General features: G+C 41.5%; 1 protein-coding gene and 1 pseudogene across 1 annotated transcript in view; both read right to left on the bottom strand.

Annotated features, from left to right (window-relative positions):
* Nucleotides 1-24,761, bottom strand: part of TRABD2B (TraB domain containing 2B) — a 326,126-nt gene that overhangs the window by 224,618 nt on the left and 76,747 nt on the right. The window lies entirely within an intron of this gene.
* Nucleotides 14,201-14,320, bottom strand: LOC136649795 (5S ribosomal RNA; annotated as a pseudogene).

Below are 24,761 nucleotides of genomic sequence, written 5' to 3'. Positions count from 1 at the left end.
ATCCCAAACCTCCACTGCCTTGTGGCTACATCCAGTTATGGAAAAGGCTTCAGGAGTCAACCCCGAGGCAAAATCCGGAGCCGGAGTCCCTGAGGCAGTTCATGGCTGAACACAGTCACGTTCTGGCAACTCCTGCGATGCTGCTGGAACCAACTGTATTGGCTTCTGCCTTTCCATTGGACCATTTCAGCAATGTGGAGAGGGGAGATTTGCTGCATGGGTAACAGTCTATCCTCCATATCTACTTTACCCAGGCTTCGCGCACTGGAGAGGACACTGTTCCAGAACCACTATTCAGAGCGCGATACCATAGTCTTCCGAGACTGAAGGATGCCAACAACAGGGCTTGACTTCACTTTATTGCTACAGTGTTTCTGCACTATTCCTTTCCAGCACCAGCAGCTTGAGAACTCAGCAAAGGTAATGGAAGAAGACTATTCTCTATTTTCCTAATTGTTCCCTCCCTGAATCAGGCTGCTTGCTCAGGAGTCAAATATAGGGTCAAAAAACTAATGCATACCTAAATTCTTGCCTGATGTGTCAGTGACAAAACAGTGCAAGCACACTAATTTGCAATGTAAAATAAAACAGCAACTGTCTCCTTCCTATCCAATAATGATTCATTGGGGAACTCAAGAGGGAGTAGGTATACTATCCATGAATATTTTGTATATGCAAATTACAATAAATGTAGATTATAATGGGGAAAAAACCAAACTAATGTTTATAAGAGATTTCAACAATATCTCATTGGAGATGAGATAAACATTTAAGATTTTTTTTTAAAAAAAAAAATCAGTATCTATACAGGTGGTGCCTGATCACCTGCAAATTTTTCACCCACGGATCTAACTCAGTGCAGGTCCCCAAACCTGCACTGAGCCCTGACCAGGCCTGAACTGAATCTCTGAATACAACCGGAACACAGCTCCAGTCATGTCTGAAGGGTGTTTTGAGGGTTGAGGAGACCTCTTTGGCCCTCCGAATGCCTTCAACAGCATTCTAAGAGCCCAAACTAGTCACTTTTGGGTTTTGGTCAAAAACTGGAAATGATAATTTTCAGCCCTTAAAAGGCATTCGGAGGGCTGGGGAAGGCCTCCCCAGATCTCAGAACACCCTCTGGGCATGACTAGAGAAAAGCCTGTGGGTTTGATTTTCTGTGGGTTTCAGCATCTGTGGGGGTTCCAGGAATGGCATGTTTCGGCAAACCAGGGTCCTGGGAACATTCCAGGAATGGAAGCCTTGCACAGCCAGAACTAGCATTCCAGCAGCTCAAGGTCCTTTATAGCTGTTGCAAAATGTCAACAGCACGCAGCTGTAGCCCCACACCAGTACCCTGGAAAGGAGCAGGAGGGGATAATATTAAATAACCATCAACAATGATTATTATTATTATATGCCTACGTCATATGTTCCTATTCTTGCAAGAACTTGTAGAATATTGCAACTGTCATCAACATTTGATAGAGCTGTTAGCACAGAATATCTTTACATAAGAACATAAGAACAGCCCCACTGGATCAGGCCATAGGCCCATCTAGTCCAGCTTCCTGTAACTCACAGCGGCCCACCAAATGCCCCAGGGAGCACACCAGATAACAAGAGACCTCATCCTGGTGCCCTCCCTTGCATCTGACATAGCCCATTTCTAAAATCAGGAGGTTGCACATACACATCATGGCTTGTACCCTGTAATGGATTTTTCCTCCAGAAACGTGTCCAATCCCCTTTTAAAGGCGTCCAGGCTAGACGCCATCACCACATCCTGTGGCAAGGAGTTCCACAGACCGACCACACGCTGAGTAAAGAAATATTTTCTTTTGTCTGTTCTAACTCTCCCAACACTCAATTTTAGTGGATGTCCCCTGGTTCTGGTGTTATGTGAGAGTGTAAAGAGCATCTCCCTATCCACTCTGTCCATCCCCTGCATAATTCTTTATGTCTCAATCATGTCCCCCCTCAGGCGTCTCTTTTCTAGGCTGAAGAGGCCCAAACGCCTTAGCCTTTCCTCATAAGGAAGGTGCCCCAGCCCCGTAATCATCTTAGTCGCTCTCTTTTGCACCTTTTCCATTTCCACTATGTCTTTTTTGAGATGCGGCGACCAGAACTGGACACAATACTCCAGGTGTGGCCTTACCATAGATTTGTACAACAGCATTATAATATTAGCCGTTTTGTTCTCAATACCCTTCCTAATGATCCCAAGCATAGAATTGGCCTTCTTCACTGCCGCTGCACATTGGGTCGACACTTTCATCGACCTGTCCACCACCACCCCAAGATCTCTCTCCTGATCTGTCACAGACAGCTCAGAACCCATCAGCCTATATCTAAAGTTTTGATTTTTTGCCCCAATGTGCATGACTTTACACTTACTGACATTGAAGCGCATCTGCCATTTTTCTGCCCATTCTGCCAGTCTGGAGAGATCCTCCTGGAGCTCCTCACAATTTAGGCTTTATGCGAGCCTAACTGGTCATATAAATTTCTTAATATCATGGGACTCACACTTGAACATATTCTTATGGAGAAAGTAGTTGGTGAATGGTTGGTCTTGACCACCCACCAGCTCATGGTTGCTGTGAACTGTAAGGCTGTGGCAGCTTAAAAAAAACATCATCATCCGGTTGAGACTGTGGCAACCTAACAATGTTTGTGCATACTTTTAATTCCCATCTACTTCCACCATGAAAAACATGGTGCTCACATCCATCAACATTCCAAACAGGAATTTCACTGGAACCACCACATGTACCACAAAGCCACAATATTACAGTTTGGCAAACACTGTTAACAAAATCCTATAAAAGATATAACACTCTCAGAGCCTATTTGTGTAACCTGTGGCACATACTGGAATCCGCAGAATTCTCAGCTTGTATTTTTACAAGAAGTCAATGTTTTGTCCTGGTATCTGGAAAGGAAAGGATATGATAATGCAATACCAGTTGCGGTGTCAAGGCACGGGAATTATAAAGTAGTGTTTTAAGGCCCCACAAAACCTAAGGACTAACATTTTCAAATGTCATGAAGAAACTCCCTTGAGATTTTGAACATTTTGCATTAGTTATACCATAGCTCTCTGTCACAGATTCGGTTAGAAATATAAACAGGTAAAAGACATTTCCAGTGTGCCAGCAAGAACATTTTGTGAATGTGAAATGTCATAAAATGATGCAGGCTTAAGGTTTTGTGTAGAAATTGTTCCAAATAAAACGAGTAAAAACATTCGGTTAATGATGACACACACATTTTTTTTCCAATAATTTTGACTTAACTTGTAAAAACACTGTTGAACTAACACCTGGATCTATCACAAGAAAATTCCTTTATGCCTATGGACCCTGGCTTAATATGCTCTATGTTCTTATACATTTTGTGAAAATTAAATCCTTGAATTTGAACTAAAGCACAATTGTGTATTATATCCAAATGCAGGAAGGGAAACTGGGAAAACCATCCAAGTTAGGGAAAAAGAAACCAGGATCAAACCATGGATTTAGATGTGTGTTTGTTTCCTAACTGTGGTTTGAAGTAAACTACAGTTCTCAAGTTAAAATGTAGCAGTGAACTACAGTTTACTTGCATGTGAAAACACTTTCCCTCTCCTCCTCATGTGTGCAAAAGAGAAGATAGAGGGGGAAACCTTGAGTTTCCATTCCATCTGAACTGGACCTTGCTCTTACGAGCCATTTTGACACAAGACTGCAGAAAATGTGTGATTGCTCTTAAGTAGGGTAAACCTAAGACGCCCATGTTTGTGGTTATGTAGCTAATCCCTAACACAACAGTAATACACACAACTGGATACAGACTGAACATTGCTACTTTGCTTCAGAAGCAATTCTGTAACCAGTTGTTCAGGGCTGGAGTTGTAAATGGCTTTCTTATTTTTCCCATTTGTATGTGAACACAAAAAGGACGCGAATGACAGGAAATTCCTTTGGTTTACATATTGGTATCCAGCTAGATGTGTAAAGTGGGTGAGAAGCAAATTAATCACAGTGGTTTTGAGGTTTGAGATGATGGCAGGAAGAATGAACTCGTTCTAACTTTGGTTTTCATATGGAGTGTTAGAACCAAGAGCAGGAAAAAAGCTCTCCTTCATTAAAACCCGCTGAATTACCACTAAGGAATACCGAGGCAATAGCTGACCCATATTCATTAGGATATAGAAAGGAATACGACTTTCATTAAACAGAGATGCCTGTTATGGTATTACATCCATTTTGAGAATATTGTTCAAAGAGTCAGAAGGACTATTTACCCATTAAAAAAAAAATATGTTAAATAATAACATGATTAGGGCAATATAGAAACCGGAGGGCTTACAGGAGGTAGGAATATACTGAACTCCTGGTAAAACCTGGAGTCACCTACGGGTCTCTTTGGACATACTCTAGTTTTGGTGGTACATGTCCATGGAGAGAAAAGGGGCAGGGAACTCTCCTCCATGGAGAAGATAAAATATGGTACATTCCATTGCTGCTGGATCCACCCCCTCCTGCAGTCTCCTCACCCCATTCCTCCCCCGCCCTGCTCAGTTTCACCCCCGGTCCTCCCACTTCCTGTCCATGAGCTGCCCCTACCACTGCCTTATATGGTCTGATAGGGTCTGGAGATGAAGGGTCTGATAGGGTCTGGTCACCCTCTTGTGGCAACACTTGCAGAATGGTCACCAAGAAAGCTCTGCGCTCTCCACTGGCAACCATTTTACAACAGTGGAAGTGACTTCGAGCCAAATCCTATCCAATTTTCCAGAGATGGTGCAGGCATGCCAATGAGGCATGTGCTTCATCCTGAAGAAGGGGAACAGTCATGGAGACCTCCTCAAGGTAAGGGAATATTTATTCCTGTTCCTCAAGGCTGCATTGTGGTTACAAGGGCACTGGAAAGTTGGATAGGATTGGGCCCTTCTTCTGTCAAAAGAGGCTCCACGTGGTAGATTTGCTAAAATTTGTAGTTATGTAACAAATTATATTGATTGCCAGCAATTACCTTCTGCAATCCATTTGCAGACCCAAGTCATGTCAGTTTTTCTTTATTCTGTAATTTTCTGACACTTTTTGGAGCATCCTAGATCCCAAAAGTGTGGCAGGTTTGAAAATGTTGAGATATTGACTAATGTATTAGGTCATTTCCATCAATACAGTTTTGAGAAAAAAGACCACATGTTCTGCAGTACTTCCCATTAGAAAAAATACAAATTGACTTACACCTCAATCCTATCCACACTTTCCTGGGAGTAAGCCCCAATGAATCTAATGCGACTTACTTCTGAGTAGAAATGCATAGGATTGGACTGTAAAAGATTAATTTGAATATCTGTGACACTTCCAGTGCAATCCTAACTGCACGTTTGGCTGGAGCAAGTCCCTTGCACCAGCCTCGGAGGGTCGCAAATATGTTGTAAAGCATATTTGCACCTCCTCGTGTGCAAGCCACACCTGCGCACAGAGGTGCGCTGACAGAAAGAGGCTGAATCCAGCCTCCATGGCAGCTTGTGGAGTGAGTCTTGCATTGGCCCAGCTGGGCTAATGCAAGGCTCTGCGATGGGCAAGGAGTAGGCAGGAGGGAGGCATTCCAGGGCAGGGGGGAGGGAGGCAGTGGGCAGCCCCGGGGTGGGCGACTGGGGAGCGGGAGGCAGGGCTGGGACCCAGCAATTATGCCGGATCCCAACTCCCATTCCTGGGGAGCTTGGAGCAGCTTCAAGCAGCTCTGCTCTCCTTGGACTTGCGCCACCTCAGAAGGTGGCGCAAGTCCGAGGATACCCATAGGAGCCAGGGTGACTTACCTGGAGGTATGGAGAAAAGTTTCCCCTTACCTCTGACTGAGCCACTTTGGGCATCTATCCTGCGCTGGATACAGCGCAAGCCTCCTGGATTGCCTGTTCCAGTGCAAGATAGGATTGCAACCTAATTCATTCAAAACAATTTTTTTTTAAAATTATAAGAAAAAATACAAAGTGGTACAGTAGTAAGTGTTGTTAAGTTTGATTCCTACCAAAACAAAACTCAAAAAGAAAGGTGTATATGATCAAGAAGGAACAATGTCTTGGGAAAGAAAGTTGTACTTTTAAAATCATAAGTCTATACATTTGCTTCTTTGACTGTTTACCTTATTTGAATGACTCTCAGATTTTACAAAAATTAACATTTCTTTGACAATTGCAATAGATTTACAATGTGAAATGTTTCAGCTTTCTTGATAATATGTTCAGCATCAAAGGTATTTGCACTTCGCCCCTACGTATGAATTAAGGTGGGCTATAAGGGGGGGAAAATGAATCAAGCAAGTGACACCCCTCTTAATTCTTTTTCATGTTAAATTTACATCTGGTTATTATTGAATGGAACCTTTCATGTTTTAATAATAAATTGTCTTCTCCTGCTGCAACAATGTCCCTAGACATCTTGCCTCGGCCAAAATGTCTTTGGAGAGCATCTGCTTTTGATCTATGAGAGTTTTGGAAATTTTGAGGATCTAATCTCCAGCCTCATTTCCACAAAAACAGCATTAAAACTTGTAGACGTTCCTTAGCAGGAAGAATCTCATTGCACTTACAATCAACAGTCCCCTTCATTAGTTTTCTTCTAGTTTTTACTGATATATTTTCAATAGCAAGGAAAACAGATCCATCTCTTTACAGAAATAATTTTGTGTATGGGACTTCAGTTATCATGTGAGGGCCCAATCCTGTGCTCGGTGGCTTGGGTCCGTGCCACTGAGCACTGTCCCAGCCTCACCGCCAGGCTCCCACCAGTGCTAGCCCAGCGTCGGCCGGTGCTGGGCTAGTGTGGGGCAGTCGCCCAGATTCCATGGCTCGGTGGTCTCCCGGACCGCTGACATGCAGAATGATAGGCAGGGACGGGGAGGAGTCGGGAAGGGGGGAGGCCGGCGGGAGGCAGAGAGAGGGCAGGGAGGAGGCTTGATGGGGAGGTGTGATGCGGGGAGGGGGGCAGGCTGGAGGCGTGCCTGGGGGAGGGATGGGAGGCGGGTCTGTGGAGCTCCACTCCGCAGGATCCAAGGCACTCGTGTAGGGCTCCACCCTAAAGCGAGTAGCCCCATTGCAGGGCTGCTTACCTTACTTGGGGGAAAGGGACAAAAGTTCCCTTCTCCCGAGGCGCCTTCCACGGTAGCTCAGGATTGGGCTGCTTGTCATTTATTGTTGTGTTAAATATGTATTGTTTAAAAACTCAACAGATGGGCCTTGAGGCTGATCTACAAGGGGTCCCCTCTCCTGAGGCTATCACCAGGCTTTTGACATGATATAGAAAGACAAGAGATTCTAGGCGCAGCACGGAAAAAATGCTCCCCTTTGAATTTTCAACTTAAAATTACAACTGGTCAACAACCAAAATATCTGTCCCTCCTAATGTGTCCCCTGGAGAGAAGGGCACATTGTAATGTGACCCCCTCTAATGACTTACTTGGCAGATTCAGAAATGCCTCTGGGGAAGATCATTAATGTAGCTGCAATTTAGGTGAAGTAGAATCATCCATACACATTATGTTGCGCTGTTCCATATATCAAGCGCTAAGACAGCAATTTCTCTCTCCCTTGCTCAATGCTAAAACAAGGCATTCTGAGAATGCTATAATTCAATTCCTTCTGGCAGGTGACGTCGAGCATACAACTCTCTCAGTCGCACAGTTCTTAAATTTAAGTAATTTGAATCAAGCCAAGCTTTCTGTACCAAGCAACCACTGAGTAGATTACATCTTGGCAATACCTGTAAAGTAACTGATTGTTTTCTGTCTTTTAAATAATTCATGTGCGCACATATACATATATTTGTGTACTGCTTGGGTTTGTGTTCTCTCTATGGTTTCTGTACAGTCTTCACCTATCAAATGTTTATGCCTAATAAAGGTTTTGTTGATTGTTGATTGATTGAAACAATGTATTGAAGGTGAACTTTCCCAGAGAATAGCACACTTGCTTATACTTCATATTAACAAGTAAAGCATTGCATCAATTTCAAAAAATGTATCATTACGAAGACCTGTCAGACATTAATATTAATATATTCATGAACCTCAAACTATATTAATGTTATATTGGTTTTAATATGGTCAATGCTATTCACATTTAAGGTCAACAACAAGGATGCAATATGCCGAATAAATTAGAGGTAGAGTACACGGGAGACCCCATATGCACAGATCATGGAACAACAGATTCATTACCTGCAGATTGGGTACATGGGGTTCCTCGTGTATGCTCACTCTGGAGACGAGGGGAGCAGAGCTCCCCTGGTCTCTGTAGGGGGCACATGGGGGGACAGTTTCACTTAATCGCAGGGGGGGGTATCCACAGTATCCACTTAATCGGAATATGGGACCCCCGCAGACACCAAGGCACACATGTACCAAGAAACTAAAGAGGAATCAGTAACATTCCAATACTGATAACAATGAATTTTATAATATTCATTTGTTTTATTTTTAAAGTTTATTAATGTGTTAAAATGACACAATGTATTGTCTTGGCAGGGATGGTATCTGGATTGGCAGGATAGCTGAGAGCTGGCATAGGGCCCTGGGCAAGATACCTGATTGCCCCTTCCTTCCTAAATTTCCCTACAAACCATGTGTTACAATATTTTTTAAACAAGTTTTTAATTGACAGTTTTAACTTAGCATGAGAAAAATTGAAACTAAATGAAAATATTAGAATGGGATAATTTCCTTACTTTGAGCAGTGCTATTGCATTTCTTTTCTTCCACCTCAGGGAAGTCTTCCTCATTTGCTTTTTCTTCTAATAAGAATGCATAGGCATCCAAGGATTGACTTTTACTATTTCCTGCATTACTGTGTGATGATTTTGAAACAAATCCCAGATGAAATAAACTTGCCTGGTCTTTAAAAAAAAAAAAAAATTCCATTTTTTCTTTTCAGTGCTCCAGACTTATATTTGTACTCCATACTGTTAATGTCACATTCAAACAATGCCTAAACACATGTAGACTTGATCCAAAGCCATATGTTCTAGACACACACTAAACTCGAAGAAGGGGTGGCACTGATTATTGGGTCCTTGGAATTGGTTGTGTTCATTTTTCAGCTTCTAGAGCTAGAGTGTGTTTTTTTTTTTTTCTCCTAGCACGACCACGTTTGTTTTTCACATTCTAGCAGCTTGCCATGCTAGCAATTTGAATTGCGAGCTCGAAGCTATTAAAAATGGCCACCTCCATGCATTTGATGTCTACTGGCAGAAACCATGCATTCAATTTCAATGACTCGTCTATGACTGGGTGCCATTTTATCCTTTTTAAGTGAGCTGCGCTAGAAGCATACTACAGGTGTGCTAGAAACGTCACTTCTTCCTATCTGCTGTTAGAAAAATGAATGCAGCCTCAGTGAACTGAACTGGATGACTTACCATACTACTGAGACCTAGTAGTTCTGCTCTGGTGTTTCACTTTCCATGTTTGAATTATACTATGTTGGTGCTTATAGTGAAGACCAGGGCTGCATTTCCAGCTTTAATCTGCTTTCAATGCACTTCTACTCCCCAGTGTATTCTAGAAGTGTAATTAAGAAATCTGAAAGCTCAGACTTAACAAACTAGCCTCCAGAATGCATTGGAGGAATAGAAGTGCATTGAAAGTAGATTAAAGCTGTAACGGAAACACAGTGGATAGGGTGAGATCAAGGTACCCAATTTTTTTTTTAATGAATTTGTTTTGTACAGTATAGTTTGTTTTGTCATGGTCCAGACCCCAGGGATATTGCCCCCTCGCCACCCTCTCCTCAGGCCTGTAGGCTGGGCACTAGACTAGAGCCTGTAGCTATTGCAGGGCCAAAGTGGGTCCCATGTGGATACCAGGGCAGTGGTAGCAGACAGTGTACCACATGGGGACAGGCAGAGAATGCTACATGGAGCTCCATATATGCCTTTGTCCCAGGACACTCAGAAACCTGGTGGAGCCATTGCAGCTTGGGATGGCATCTTGGATCATGTGAGTGTCATGCGAATTCTTGTTGTTTAGTTATCAGTCTAAATGTCTGTAGGGAATAAAATAAGCAGACAAATCAACTCACTAAATGAAATTATGAAAAAGACAAAAACTACAAATTCTGAATGGCTACAAATATCAAATGTTTTTGTGTGGTCAGGTCACAATGTCATGCAATCATTTTTCCAGAAAAACTAATCACAGCAAGTCAGGCAAAATAAACCACAAAATCTTTGGATAGGCCAAACATGGGCCTGAAACTCAGTATTTTTTTTTTAATGGTATCATTCTGAAGCATTAAAAACAAAAACAAACAAAAAACAAAAAACTCTGTTTCAGATTCATTTCTAAAGTTCTTAGGTCCCATTGGGACATCAAAAGTAAACATTGCATGTTTGGCTGCATGGGTGGCTTCTTCTTTTTTAATAGTTTGACGCCAGCTATGAGAATTGATTTAACACCACACCCCTCCATTTGGAACTGACAGCCATTATTCATAAAATGATGGTTGCTGATTTTATGCAGCCGCACCGACCTTTTCCAGTCATCTCACAGTAGGGTCTATACATGGAAGTATGTGGTCTAGACAGATGGACTCTACTGCCACCATACTTTAAGCAGGCAAGATTTTGGAGCTGGTCCAAAGCGTGAGAGCATCATAGTCCAGCATGTGTTATCTCTTCAGACAATCTATTCCCATGTGGATGAGAACTATCTGGTCGCTGCACAATAACTGCATGATCTTGGCATGCAGGGATAACCATGGAGTCTCTTCTGGTTATTGTCACATGTACTCAATTTCTTGGAAAATAATCACATTAATGCTACGAACAGCAGAGAAAATGTTCTGAGTTGTTTTTGATGCATTTTTTTAGTTGTTATAAAAAGCAGAACAACAGAACCCTATAAAAATATATACCAACATTCTTGCCCTCAGAAGGCTATTACCTGTATCCTTCAGTACTGTAACACAGTTAGAGTTCTGCAAAACTTAGTGCTGCAAAATTAAATATGTCATTTGACAAGAATATCTAATTACTGTACCCTGATGCCAAGAGAATTTTTTGTTCCTGTGTGTGTGTCACGTGGGAATACCACTTTGTCAGGAATGTCCGTTCACAAGAATTTTGTGCTCTCTGATTTTGTTCTACTGCAGGGATGGGAACTTGAGTCAAGTGACTCAGGTTTGAGTTGCAAAACACATATTTTTTTGCTGACTCGTGTACATTTAAGTCACATGTGCCAATTACTCCGGCATGGACTTGAGTCTGAGGTCACTGACTCAGAAATGAGTCAGACTTGAGTCTGTGTTTTGTTTATGCTGGTCTTTGACTCAAGTCCATCTGTGTCTGGGTAAACTTGCTTACTTTTTCGCAGCATGACTTCTGGGGCATCATTCAGACCAGGCAAGTAGCAGGAAAATTCTAGCCAGGAGGCAGGAAGGGTTAATGTTTTGGTTATGAATCAAGCAGGAGACAGGGGGAACGGGAGGTGGGAACAGGTTCTCCTGTCCATCTCTGAAGGAACCAATGATCATTGGAAAAGGATTTTTCCCTGGATGAGTGAGGAGAGAAGGCGGGGGAGAAGCAGTTCCTAGCCATCAAAAAGAAACTTATGGCTCCAGCAGGCTTATGGAATGACCAGCTGCAATGGGACTACTTCTACTAGAGCTACTGGCTCATACTGATAAGCCTCCCAGCTGCTGCATGCGACCCTCCTCCTGCTTGCTGCTTCTGTCCCCCTCCCACCTTGGTGAGCTCAGGCACCTCTCAGTCCCTGTTGCTCAGTGCCCGGTGCCCTGGCATGCCTAGCGCTCCTTCTCAAGGCATGTGAAGGTTGTGTTTTGTGGCTAGGGTTCATCAGGAACCAATTGGAGCATTCTGCGCTGCTGCCTTCACTCAAAAAACAGCAGAGTTTACAGATGGGATGGGGACATCAGGGAGTGTTAAATGAGAATTTTGACACGCATACACACCCCGCCTGGAGCTTTGTTTTTTTCCGCAGAGCTGTACCTGACATGCGTATCAAAAAGTCTCCTGACTCGAGTCAAACAGAGTCCCAAAAATGCTCTGGACATGCCACCCATTAAGACTTGTGCATGAGTTGAGTCAAAAGAGGCGGGGACTCAGGATTTGACTTGAGTCTAGTCATGGAGCACATCCCTGTTCTACTGTATAGTCCAGGGGTGTCAGACATAAGACCTGTAGGCCAAATTCAGCCCCCAGAAGCATTTAGCTGCCTCCTATTATAATTGGCCTCTCCCAGCTTGATAATTGGGCTCTCTCATATCTTGAAAATAAAATATTTGCACATAATACCCTCATGTTATATATCATTTGATGCATGATTCAATGAAAAATGTAACGAACATTTGCACATTTTCTCTTCTGACATTTGCAGCTAATAAGTTCCCGTGTGAGAGCAAAGTGCTTATTTCGGGCCATCATCTGCTTATTGATGTCACTTCCTGCTTAGTGATGTTACTTCTGGCCCTCAGCAGACACTATGAATGCTAACTTTGGCCTTCTCTATGAGACGTGTTTGGCAATCCTAGTATAGCCAATTAAAACTGAATGAAAGTAGTAACGATTCATTGTTTGGTGAACTTGGTGGTGGGGGAGTGAAGGAAAAGGGGAGTGGGGGAAATCAACAGATATTTTATAGACATCAGTGGACCAGATTGGTTTTGTTTGTGGCTCAAAATCTTTATGGATGGTGGAGTTACTTTCTTTAGGTTGCTTTGACCACCCCGCATTAAACAGAATGCTCTGAAATGCTGAATGCCAAACTATATTACCAACAGTTTTACTGCCTGGAAAAACTCTTAAGCAAAACCCAAATACTTTTAGGATGTTATAAAACTTGACTGGTGGGATGAAAAAGTGGTTGGGCTGGAAATCTATGAGAAAGTTCTAGCCCTCTCTGAGCCTCATTTGTTTTAGGAAGTGCTTGTGGCTTAGGGAGATATAAGTCAAGTTTGGAAACTATTTTTCAGTTCGCTAGAGAGTTTTGATCAAACAAAAAGGTCTAGGTTAGGCAACTGGAAACCAGTGCTAGCTAATCTGTAATTTAACTGAGCTACACTTGACTATTCATAATTCATCATAGATAGTGCAAGATGGTTATATTCCAAGTCTCAATGTTTTTTGACAATTGACTTTGGGTGGGAGAGATCACATTATAGAATGGTAGGAATGGAACAAATCCAATGAATAATCCATTCAATGCTGCTATTTTGAGCAAGGATTCATTACATGTCAATAATATAAAAGTCCAGAATTGTTTCTGTTAGGTTTAAATCTGGAGAAAATAGTAGTTAATGATAGAGCCTTATTATGGTATATGGTGACTGCAGCAAGGATGGTATATGCAAAGTACTGGAAACAAGATAAAGTCCCCGATATAGACGAATGGTTACAAAAGATTATGTATATAATGGAAATGGATAAGCTCTCGAGAAGTTTGAATGAGGAAATGTCAGAGAAATTTTACTCGGAATGGCATAAATTTAAAGTTTATTTGGAGAAAAATTGGGAGGTTAGGGGTCTATTATGGTTATTTGAATGATAATAAGAGCTGTATAATGAACAAGAGTTTAGCTTGGTAATAAATAAATTTTGGTATAATTTAGCCTGGTATAAATTAAATTTGCAAATGGTAAAAGACGCTGTGGGAAGTCCGAGGTGGGGAGGGAGGTGGGGAGTGGAAATGGGATAAAGGTAATGATTGAAATGAAAATAGTTGATTTGGATTTATTGAAGATACAATGTATTGTGATAATCTCAATAAAAATGTATAATCAAAAAAAAAAACAAAAAAAAAACATTTCACCCTCCACTAGTTACACACTCAAATATCAACCTGGTGTCTCTTTTGCAGATGCCTGCATTTAATCTTTACAAATCTAGAGCCTAATCCAAACTATAGGCTGCCATCAGGACACAGTGCCATTGGCACAGGCTCCACTCCACTGCATGCTGAGGGTGGCCAGAGACCATGTGGTAGGTAAGGAAGCATTTCTTTTACTTACCTTACTCTGCACCTGTATAGGCCTCTATGGATCTAATCAGACCTGCACCAGGTCTTTCGCTGAAAGACAGGGGAGCATGTTGGGACCAAAATGGAGCGAAGGATTCTCAGTGGAGCTATCACCGCCAATGCTCACTCTCCACCTACTCCCACCATTCCCCCCAAGGCCATTGGTTGGCAACCTTCAGTCTCGAAAGACTATGGTATAAGCCTACAGCACCCGGTATTCCCAGGCGGTCTCCCATCCAAGTACTAACCAAGCCTGACTCTGCTTCGCTTCCGAGATCAGACGAGATCGGGCATGTGCAGGGTAACAGTTGCTGCTATCCCCACCCCATTTCACCAGTCCCATTCCACCCACTCCTCTGGTTTACCATTGGTGGTGGTGGCGGGTAGCTGGGTCCAGGGGTGAGCCTGTAGGGCCACCACCATTTGTGGTGGGGCTTCTAAAATGGTTGCACTATGCACATCTCCAGAGGCCATTTTACAACAGCAGAACTCTGTTCTGCTATTGTTAAAGCCGGTCCATTTCTAGTTAAGATTGGGCTGTTAGCTATGTTAAATTCCTTTAAGACACACACCTTGACTCCTATCCACTTTGCCTCCATTAAGCACTTGACACTAGATTGTGCAGACCGATGCAGAGCAAACATTATTACAGAATCTTTTGCATCTCGCCTAGCAGGAAGGGACCCTTTCTTTCGAGGCAGCAAGATCTTTTAAAAATGGTTTTTAAAAAAACTGTTAAGCCACTGAAATGAAAAGTGCAATCAAGATAGCCTATCCATGTCAGCATTCATTCATGCTCACTCTTGCAGATTCCTGTGCTGGAATGGAGGGCTTCTTAAACTGCTAATGCACACCAATTTCTTGGTAAGCTCTAAGGTACAAGGTTAAGAAGATTTTGATATAAGAGCCTACGAGGACTATTCTATTTAAGAAAGCAATGCATCATGGGCTGTGCACGAAAAGATGTTGAGTGGTCAGGGCAGATGAAAGGTGGTTCAGGATTGGGCACGATGACAGCAGTAAAGGGAAATTAAATACACTTCGGGGAAATGGAAGTCGTAATCATATTGGTTTTGCAGCTCATGAATTCTGAAAGGCTGATGTGAGGAAACAGAGGAGGAGAGTCCTTAGAGTCAGATTTTAGAGCCCTAGGAGTTCCTATCTGACATTCAAGCCTCTTAAAAAAATTATGAGAGTATCCAGGAACTTCTCTCTCCCCTTCACTTTTTTTTGGTTTGATTTATGTCCACTGTTATAAGTACAGTGTGAGAAAACCACAAAGGGTTATATTTGAAGAGATCTGTTCCCCAATGCATGACTACACTGCAAGAGGTCAACTACAGCTATCACAGAACTATAAAATACAAATCAAGTAGACAATCAATTAATCATATCCAACCAACCAAATCCAATCAAGACAAGTCTGGCTATTTTGATAACCTTTGGGTACTCAGAGTTTGTTTTTAAAATGCTGCCACATTGGGCTTGTGACACACTTTCTTAGAGAGCTACTGGAAGATGTCAGTTGTTTCCATAGGAAATGAATTAGTGATCAGGGCTGGTTAAAACTATAGGTCAGGTTATTCACAGAAACGGACTCACAAATTGGGGCTCTTGTTTGGGAGTTTTTTGCTCAGGAAAATGTGTTCACTTTTATCCTTTCACTTTAAAAAAAAAACCTTCTTCCTTGGAATACAATAAATGTCACCACAAGAAAAGGATTCTGGGAACATCTGCAGGTCTTTTTTTGAGATTTGCTTTGGCTTCAAAAATGATCCAATTTCTTCCCAATATTGGGGTCATTTCTGAGTTAATGCAGAGTGAGCAGGGAAGAGTTTGCCTTTCTCTACAATAAAGCAGTATGAAATCATTTAAACATAACAGAAAGACTAACAATAAAACATTTTAAAAAACCCACAAAGGATTCAGTGGTCTGGGAAGCCTCTCATCAATTCATCCTCTAAAGGCCAGATGCAATAGGATGCATTTGTATGATAGACAATAGCCTATGAACCAAATCCTTCACAGATACATCTATAGCTCCCCAGTGATGACAAAATGTGTTGTCACAATCCAGAAAATTGCTGTGGCTGTAGCTGGTTCACATACTATAGATCTCCACATGAATATTTCTTTTATTTGGGAACCATAAATGTACATAGAGTCCTCTTGTAACATGTGAATCAATCTTGATTCAGACCAAATCCTATTTTTATTTGGGATCATTCTTGTGCTGTCCATTTTATATGTTACTTGAAGTGGCAAAGGAGCATCTAGAAAGAATGCACATCTTCCCAGAAGTAGTGGTGGTGAAGAGCCCCTTTTCACATTTCAAGACAGGGCTGTAAGCAGAAATGTGAGTGTACTCATGCTTCCAGTTCATTCTTTCTTTTCTTTTACTCCCCTCCCCTTTTTGCTACTCTGGAAACATGAGAAATGAATTTAAGATGAAAGATGAAGGGACAGTGGATTCGTCTACAAAGACTTCCACTTTAATATACTCCATAATGAGCTAGCAATTATTTTGCTCCCCAAAGTTAACAAGGCAACAAATTCTGTGTGGTCAAATGTTCATAAACGTTATGAAAAACACTTAGTGAGTTTAGTGGCACCATCAGCAAAGGGTTTGAGAAAAGCTATGAAGAGCAGCCACCTTCCATGTCCACACCTTTGGTTCATTCATTCATAAAGATGCCTGATCTTGTCTGATCTTGGAAGCTAAGCAGAGTCAGGCCTTGTTAGTACTTGGATGGGAGACCGCCTGGGAATACTGGGTGCTGTAGGCTTATACCATAGTCTTTCGAGACTGAAGGTTGCCAACCAACCATAAACATTCCTATATACCAGAGGTTCTCAAACTGAGGTGACCCCAGCCAGGGAAGCTTTGCGCTGCCCCCAGGGGGTTGCTATGGCAAGCCCCAGGCCCCCTCTCCAGACCTCCCCACACCTAAGTACTATAAACTACACTTGTAACCCACTTCTGATTTTGTAGCAAAAATCAGAAATGGGTAGGGAGCACAGTTTAGAGCAGTTTGGAGGTGTGGGAAGGCCTTCACAGGCTTCCCAGAGAGCCACAGCAACCCTGGGTAAGTCTAAAAAACCTATTTTGTCTCCAGCGGCAGCACAATCCTGGTGATTGCATTGCTGCCACCTCCTCCAAAGACTTACATCAACCAAAATTCTCCCTGAGAGTTTGGGAATTGCTGCTATATACCATGTCTACGAAGGAAACAATATCACTACAAAGATGTGGGCAAAAGGTTGTTGTATGACAAGTGTATTGGAGCAACATACAACAAAGCTGCTCTGCGAACTTTTTCTCTTGAAAAGCAATATGTAAATACAGTTAATAATAATCACACTGAATGAAACTGAGGCTGGTAATGGGGAAAAACAGAACAGGAAGCATAATTGATCTGTGGATGGCACCGAGTTTCAAGTCCACCTAGACTAGGATTGTTCAGGAGTGTATACAGGCCCAACCCCTTACTCAGGCTTCTGCTGCCACACTCAAACTGTTCCCCCAGCTCTCCCTCCTTCAGAAGGCAGAACACAACAATGGATGTGAAAAAATGACAACTGGAAAAACTTGAGACCCCAAATAAATAATATTCTGCGGGCCCAATCCTATCCAAGTTTCTTGCACTGATACAGCCACACGAACGGGATGTGTGATGCATCCTGTAGTAGGAGGTGGTCACAGGGGCCTCCTCAAGGTAAGGGAATAAACTTTTCCTTACCTCAGGGCTGCACTGCCATTTCAAAAGTTGGAGCAGCTGCAGTGCTGGAACGTTGGATAGAATTGGGCCCTGTGCCTCCATAAACTGAGACTACCATTTCTGCCATCTGCACTATTCTCCTGCTTGGTTTCAGATTCATGCAAATCCGATTGCAACATATGGTCGTCTCTGAAAAATTGACAAAATATATCCTTTTCCTTTTTATTTATATTATGCTTTATTAGAACCACATCGTATTTTAAGCCTCATCAATGATAACCAAGGAGTGGAAAATACTGCATCCAACTGAAAAATCAAGGCCCTTTCTCAGCCGCGAATTTCCATCACTTCATGCTGAATGACTGCTATGTTATTTTATTCTGGTTTTGATAATCTTCACTCATGGTCTGCTCCAGAATATGCATCTGACGGCGAGACAGATGATGACAAAGCATCTGAAAAGGATTGATTGATGCTGTCCCTATGAAAATGCCTATACTGTAATTTCTTGCTCTAATGTATGTGGAACACACATTGAGTGAAGATGTCACATGCAGTACAAGCATGCCCCCATATTGGCGGAGCTTCCATTCCGGAAAACCCCGCAGAGAGCGGAATCCACAGATACAGGCCCCCCCCCGGGTGCCCCCTCCGGAGGTGAGGGAGCTCCTTTGGAGGGTCTTCTGAGCCTGCAGAAGCCTCACACATCCATCCACGGCTTCTGCAATCCTCAAAATGACTATTAGATTGAAAAAGGGTATTTCCGGTTTTATCATAAAACCAGAGGCAATGTCTTATTGCCTTATAAGGCATTCTGAGGCCTGGGGCTTCCCTGAGGCTTCCCCAGACCTCAGAATGTCTTATAAGTCAATAGAAATGTCACTTCCAGTTTTATCAGAAAACCAGAAGTAAGATTTTTTTCAATCTAACAGTCATTCTGAGGCTTGCAGAGGTTGTGAGAAGATGTGCACAGCCTCTGTGGGGCTCAGAAGACCCTCCAGGGGCAAGCAGAGCTGTGCTTGCCTCGCCTCCGCAGGGGGCACACAGGGAGCCCCACGGACCCAATCCATGGTTAACTGAAGTCACAGATATGGGATCGGCAAATACGGGGGTCCTCCTCTACCTACATTTTCACACATCTAGGGCACCATCTAGATCATGTCTAGGTTTTATCCACTATGGCAAACACGTGCAAACATTTGACCTGCACTTTTTTCATTTAAAAAAATGTACCCCAGTACAGATGAGTCTAAATTCAAGTAATTTAGTAATGGTCAGTTCTTGTATTATGGAAGCTATACATACTCTGTGTTTAATACATCAATGGATCAAGAAAGCATAACACTGTGTTACAAGATTTGAACAATTTTGTGTTTATCTGAATATGTTGATGTTTCTTTATTAATTTTGGTGTGAGGATTTCAAAAATGCCACCATTTTTGGTATAGCATCAATAATTTAGCCACAGTTTAAGCTATGCAGTTGTATGATACAGTGTGTTCTACAATGCATTCGGCAATTGGATGGATAAGAAAACAACTGCCTGTTCAAAGATAACCAGTAGTAATACATCTGTGGTAATGTATCAGTCAGTGCTATTATATCAAATATACATCTATTTCAAGACAAATGTTTGTGAATGCATGGACTTGCTTTTCACTGCAACCTATAGACATTTCCTCCAGAATATTCTTGGAATACATCCAGTCTTTCATGTCAACTCCACAAGAATAAATCCAGGGTAGTGGGCTTCTGGATTGCAGCTTTACACTCTAGCAGTGACTTTTGTGGTGATGGTTGTAACTTTTGTTTCATTCAGGCTTCTACCTGCTCCATTTTGCAACTTCTTCCAGAAACAGCCTGAGTGGGGGACATTCTGGGTCTCTTAAATCATAGCATATAGCAGCTTAATTTTATTAGAACTAGGATAGCATCTCTTGCAAAGCATTAAAAAGAGCCTCTGTTTTCCAGCCCAGATTCCCAAGTTATCTGGGACACATTTTAGAAGTCTCAAAAAGTGAATTATCATTTCCTTTCCTTTAGACATCTCTGGTTTGACTAGCTGTAACTGAACCCAAAGTAGTCATTTTGTATGAAACACAGTTCAATGTTATGTGTTCACAATGAGAGCTGGATCAGGCATTTGGAATTACATACACAGAAGAAAAGATTTATATCAGTGGTTCATGTGCTATTCCCAATTATCCAAAGCCTCCACTCTGCTTCATACCATTATCTATCCCAGTGTTTCCCAAACAGTGAGTCGGGATCCACCATTGGGTCACAACCTGATGGTTGCTGGGTTGTGAAACTGATAGCTGACAAGGAAAATGCATTGAGCCCTATTGACACTGAAACTGAGTCACACATGCATGTTTAGAATAGGCAAACATGTCTCTGTCCACTTTCAAGGGTAGGCCAAGGGGAACATAATGGCACCAGAATGGTTCTGATCTGATGAAAATGGAGCTCAACAAATGCTCCATAAGACAGCCTCATAGTAAAAAAGATAAAAACGGGCTTGAGCAGCTGGGAAGATGAAACTGATTTTTTAAAAACCTTGTAAAGGTAGGTGGGTCCTTATTGGGTGTCATTTTAAAAAGTGGATCCTGGTACTAAAAGGTCAGTGAACCGGAGGGGGCAGGGCCAGAAGCAACTGAATGGCTGTGCTTTTGTGAGCTCTTGAAAGCTCTTGGGAAAGCATGCTATTTCCTCCCAAAAAACTGTGAGTCTCCGAAGATCTGTGATCAGGAGAGATTTGATCCTACAAATGGTGTACGGTTTCGGAAAAGAAGGGTCCAGCCAGGGGCTGTTTTTCTCCAAGGGAACCCAGCTATCAATGTCGGTGTTGGTGAGGATTCATCTTGAAACTAAGCTGAAGGCCCCAGGCAGGGAAAGACATTGGAAGAACTAAGTGAGTGTTATTCTGCTGTGTGTCTGGCATTGATTGATTAATTGACTTCCTGATTAAGCTTTTGCCCGAGGGAAGAAGAAGGAGGGGCAGGTTTTCCCCCTCTGGGAAGAGGAAAAAGGGGGGAGGCTTTCTCCTTTCACTTGTTTGTGTGAGAAGAAGCTTTGGAGGAGACCTGCTGAGCATGTAATGGAAATATGAGAGCATAACTCTAACTTTACAAATCTAAAACTCATTGGATTAAAAATTAATCGTTTTGGAATATAAACTCTGCTTTGGAATGCTCAAGTTTCGTTTTCCTGTGGAGATCTTGGAGTGCCTGTGGAGAGGGCTGGAGATCTGCATTTCTTTGTTTTGCAAATGTGGTTTATTGTTTTGAATTCCTCTCACTATCTCTTGGAAGGGAATGTGGTTGATATGGCAACAAATGTAAGCAATAGAATCAAAACAACAGAATCAGAAGAATAGAACATCGGGGACATCTAGTGGAGTTAAAAAGACATTGCAAGGACAAGAACAGAACTTGACAAGTGAAGTAAGGAGGACGATTTGCTGAGGATATCTAGTGGCATTAAAAAATATTGCAAGGCAAAGGTTTATTTGACCTAAAATTTCCTTGTGTTGGTTTTTATGGGTGAACAGTTGATATCTTGATGATGTGATGTGATATAAGGGTAACTGATAGTGATATATGTGATAACAGATATTTGAGTTTTACAGGAAAGAAGACATAAGAAGGAAGAAAAAGGATGGCAGGAAAAGGAGCAAATGTTAGGGGCTCTCCCACCCTGGAGTCAAGCTTGGGAAACTAACACAGGAGGAACCAAAAGGGAAAGATTGGAAGCAGACAATACAAGACAATATAGAAAAATTAGTGGCAATGGAACAGCAGCACACAAATCAATTTCTGCAGGTTCAAGCTAGTCTGGATGTTTTAACTGCACAGCTAAATGATCTCAGTGTGCAACTGAAAGCTGCTAAAGGCCAAGCAGATGAGAATACACAAAAGATTAGAAAATTAGAAAAAAAGACAACAAAAGATCAATCTAGAATACTGGAGATAGAACAGAACCAATATGATGGAGAGGCAACTTTAATGGAAATTCAGATGGAGAGTGCAGCTCGAGTGGTGAGAATACAAAATGTACCAGAACAGAAAGGGGAAGATACACGATGTCTGATTGGTGATTTAATATCAGAGTGGATCGACATGCCAACAGAGGATTCATGGATCTGGATTCAGCGAGAAGAGTGAACACTTTTTATCTAAGAAAACATGAACTACCAAGAGAAATCCATGTGAAATTCATCAGAACTTTTTACAGAGATAAAATATTGAAGATCTCACATGAAAAGGAATGGATGGTAGAGGGTAGCAAAGTGAAAATTCTGAGACATGTCCCATGAAGAGTGAGAAAGAAGAGAAAAGAATATGAAGAGCTAGCAAAATTTTTAAGAGGAATGCAAATACTATATAGATGGTTTCTCCCGGAAGGTATGTTTTTTCAATTCCAGTCACAGAGATATAATATAAATTCAACAATGAAAGCAGAAAACTTTTTGAGTACAGTGATGAAAGGTGAGACGAGAACTGAAGAAACTGAGGAAGAGGAACTGAGAAGAAAAGAACTAGAAATTGTAGAAATGGAGCTGGAAGAAAAGAAATCAGATGATTCAGAGATAACTGAGGAATCAGAAAAGGAAGAAACTAGAGGGGCAAGGAGGCATTCACCGATAGCCACAAGAAGAAGACAAAAAGAGAAGGTGAATAGTAAAAAGAAACATGATGGTTAAGGGAGGATGGAGTATTTACTCTGTCAACATAAATGGCTTAAATTCACCTCAAAAATGAAAGAAAGTCTTCCTTCAATTGTAAAAGTTAAATATGGATAGGTCATAATATTACATTAGAACAATGGGAATAGATTTGGAAATATAATATAAAACTTATTAGAGCAACAAATTTTAAAGAAAATGTATATAAAATGTTTTATAGATGGTACATGACACCAGTAAAACTGGTAAAAATGAATCAGAACATATCAAAAAATTGTTGGAAGTGTAAATGTGTAGAAAGGACATTTTATCATATGCAGTGGACATGTAAAAGAAATGCAAGTATATTGAAAAATGGTAAAGAATCCAATACAAGAGATCGTTGGATTTACGATATCGCTGAAACCAGAGTTAATTTTGCTTAATATTACCTTAGATATTATAAAGAAAATGATGTGTATTTAGTTACTATGATATTAACTGCTGCAAGGATTTTATATGTTAGATACTGGAAAGATATTAAAATTCCAATGAAAGATGAATTAATAGAGAAAATAATGAATGTGACGGAAATTGATAGGCTTACAGAGATTTTGGATCAATAGTGCAAACTGACACAGACAGAGCAATGGAGACCATTTTATGCTTGGTTGAAAATGAATATAAGATAGGGCATTTAGATTATATTGTATACATGATATATTAGATATATTATACAGGATATGATATGATAAATGATATTAAGAGGCTAAACTAGAAGAGGAACAAGATTAGAAAATATGTATTGATTGATTAGATATATTGATATATGATTGCTTGCACCCTCCAACGGTGTGTTTCTGTTTGTTTGTTTTTTGTGTTGTGCATCGAGTTTGTGTTTGTTATGTGTTTGTTTATATTTGTTTTTATTATGGAAAACGATAAAAAAAATTTTTAAAAAGGTTTGAGAACCACTGATCTATTCAATAGTAATAGTAGTCGTAGTAGTAGTAGTTGTTGTTGTAGCAGCAGCAGCAGACGCAGTAGGCTAATAGTAAGTAGATGAGTAAGTAGATGGCAAAAACATAATCATTGACCAAGCTGCACACGTTTCAGTGACTATAGCTGTGGCATTTTGCTGTTTTACCCATTGCTGCAGAAAGATTTCCTACTTTATTTCTACAAGTATATAAAACTTTGCCAATCAAATGTGAAGGAGGGACTGCAATCATCAGGGTGGTCTTGGAGCAGAGAACCAAGCTAGATGAACAAATATGATTGCAGGATATAATAAAATTGAAAGCTTCCTCCCAGGTCACTCTCACAAAGACTCTTGGAAGAAGACTGAGAACAAAAATAAAAGCTATTTCGCAAGAAGCTGCATTCTGCCCACCCAGAGAAGACAGACATGGTCGCCAATTTTCCTCGATTATATCCTTTGCGTGTGCACTTTAGAACCACACAAGGTGAAAACTAACCCTCTCAAACCCAGGGGACATCTGAAATACACATTAAATGAGCAGCAATTTGATTACTTCATAGTTAGGTAACACAACTTGATTCCGTGTTTTGTTTTGTTTTTTGCTATTAGTTCTGCTGTCAGAGTGAAACAAAAAGTATAGCGATGAGTTATATTTTAGAAGGTTGGATAAATATTTGACCTATATGAGTTAAAAAGAGTTAAAATACTCTTTCAATGTCTTTATCACTGTGAACTTTTCTAGACGCTCTCTGAGGATTTCATTTTGCGTAAGTTTTGGTAGTCTCTAACTGTAGTGGATATGGTGAGGAAACTAATTGCTTGCCATATAAAGGGCAAAATGTTTGCTTTCCTCCATTTGTGTAGGTCTACCCAACACTTACCATAAGTGAGATGCAAGCATAGCTAAAATGCTACTGGATGGGCATCATAAAGGCCACTTAAACTACAGACTGAAATGGATTCAATAGTCATTTCCTTTTGTCAGAAAAGTTTGGAATTGTAATTCTGTGAGAGACTAGAGACATACCCATACAGTACAGTTGGGACCTTGGTATCCACAGGGGATCTATTCCCCAGCAAACCCACAGATAGTCAAATTCATGAGTCAGCTCTCCCTGCACCTCCACGACAGTCTTCCTGGAGGCCTTCTGAGGCCCAGATCTTTGCGTCCGCTTTTAGCGAACGTTCCAAGCCTCGGAGAGCGCTGTGCAGGGCTGTGTATGGCTCCCCGCACCTCCTGCAGCCTGCTGCAGCCCTGCCTACATAATGTGAGTGCAAAGCAACCTCCCTCGCCCCCATTAGCGATGTGATCCTGGGGATCACGTCGCTGCCCTAGCCCCTCCCCCACAAGAACTTACTGAGGAAGTAAAGCTCCCTCAAAGTTTGAGAATCT

The sequence above is a fragment of the Tiliqua scincoides genome, chromosome 4, assembly GCF_035046505.1.
Source record: "Tiliqua scincoides isolate rTilSci1 chromosome 4, rTilSci1.hap2, whole genome shotgun sequence".
NCBI classification, from domain to species: Eukaryota; Metazoa; Chordata; class Lepidosauria; order Squamata; family Scincidae; genus Tiliqua; species Tiliqua scincoides.
Note: the sequence above shows the minus strand (reverse complement) of the source record. Positions and strands in the feature narration are given on the sequence as shown.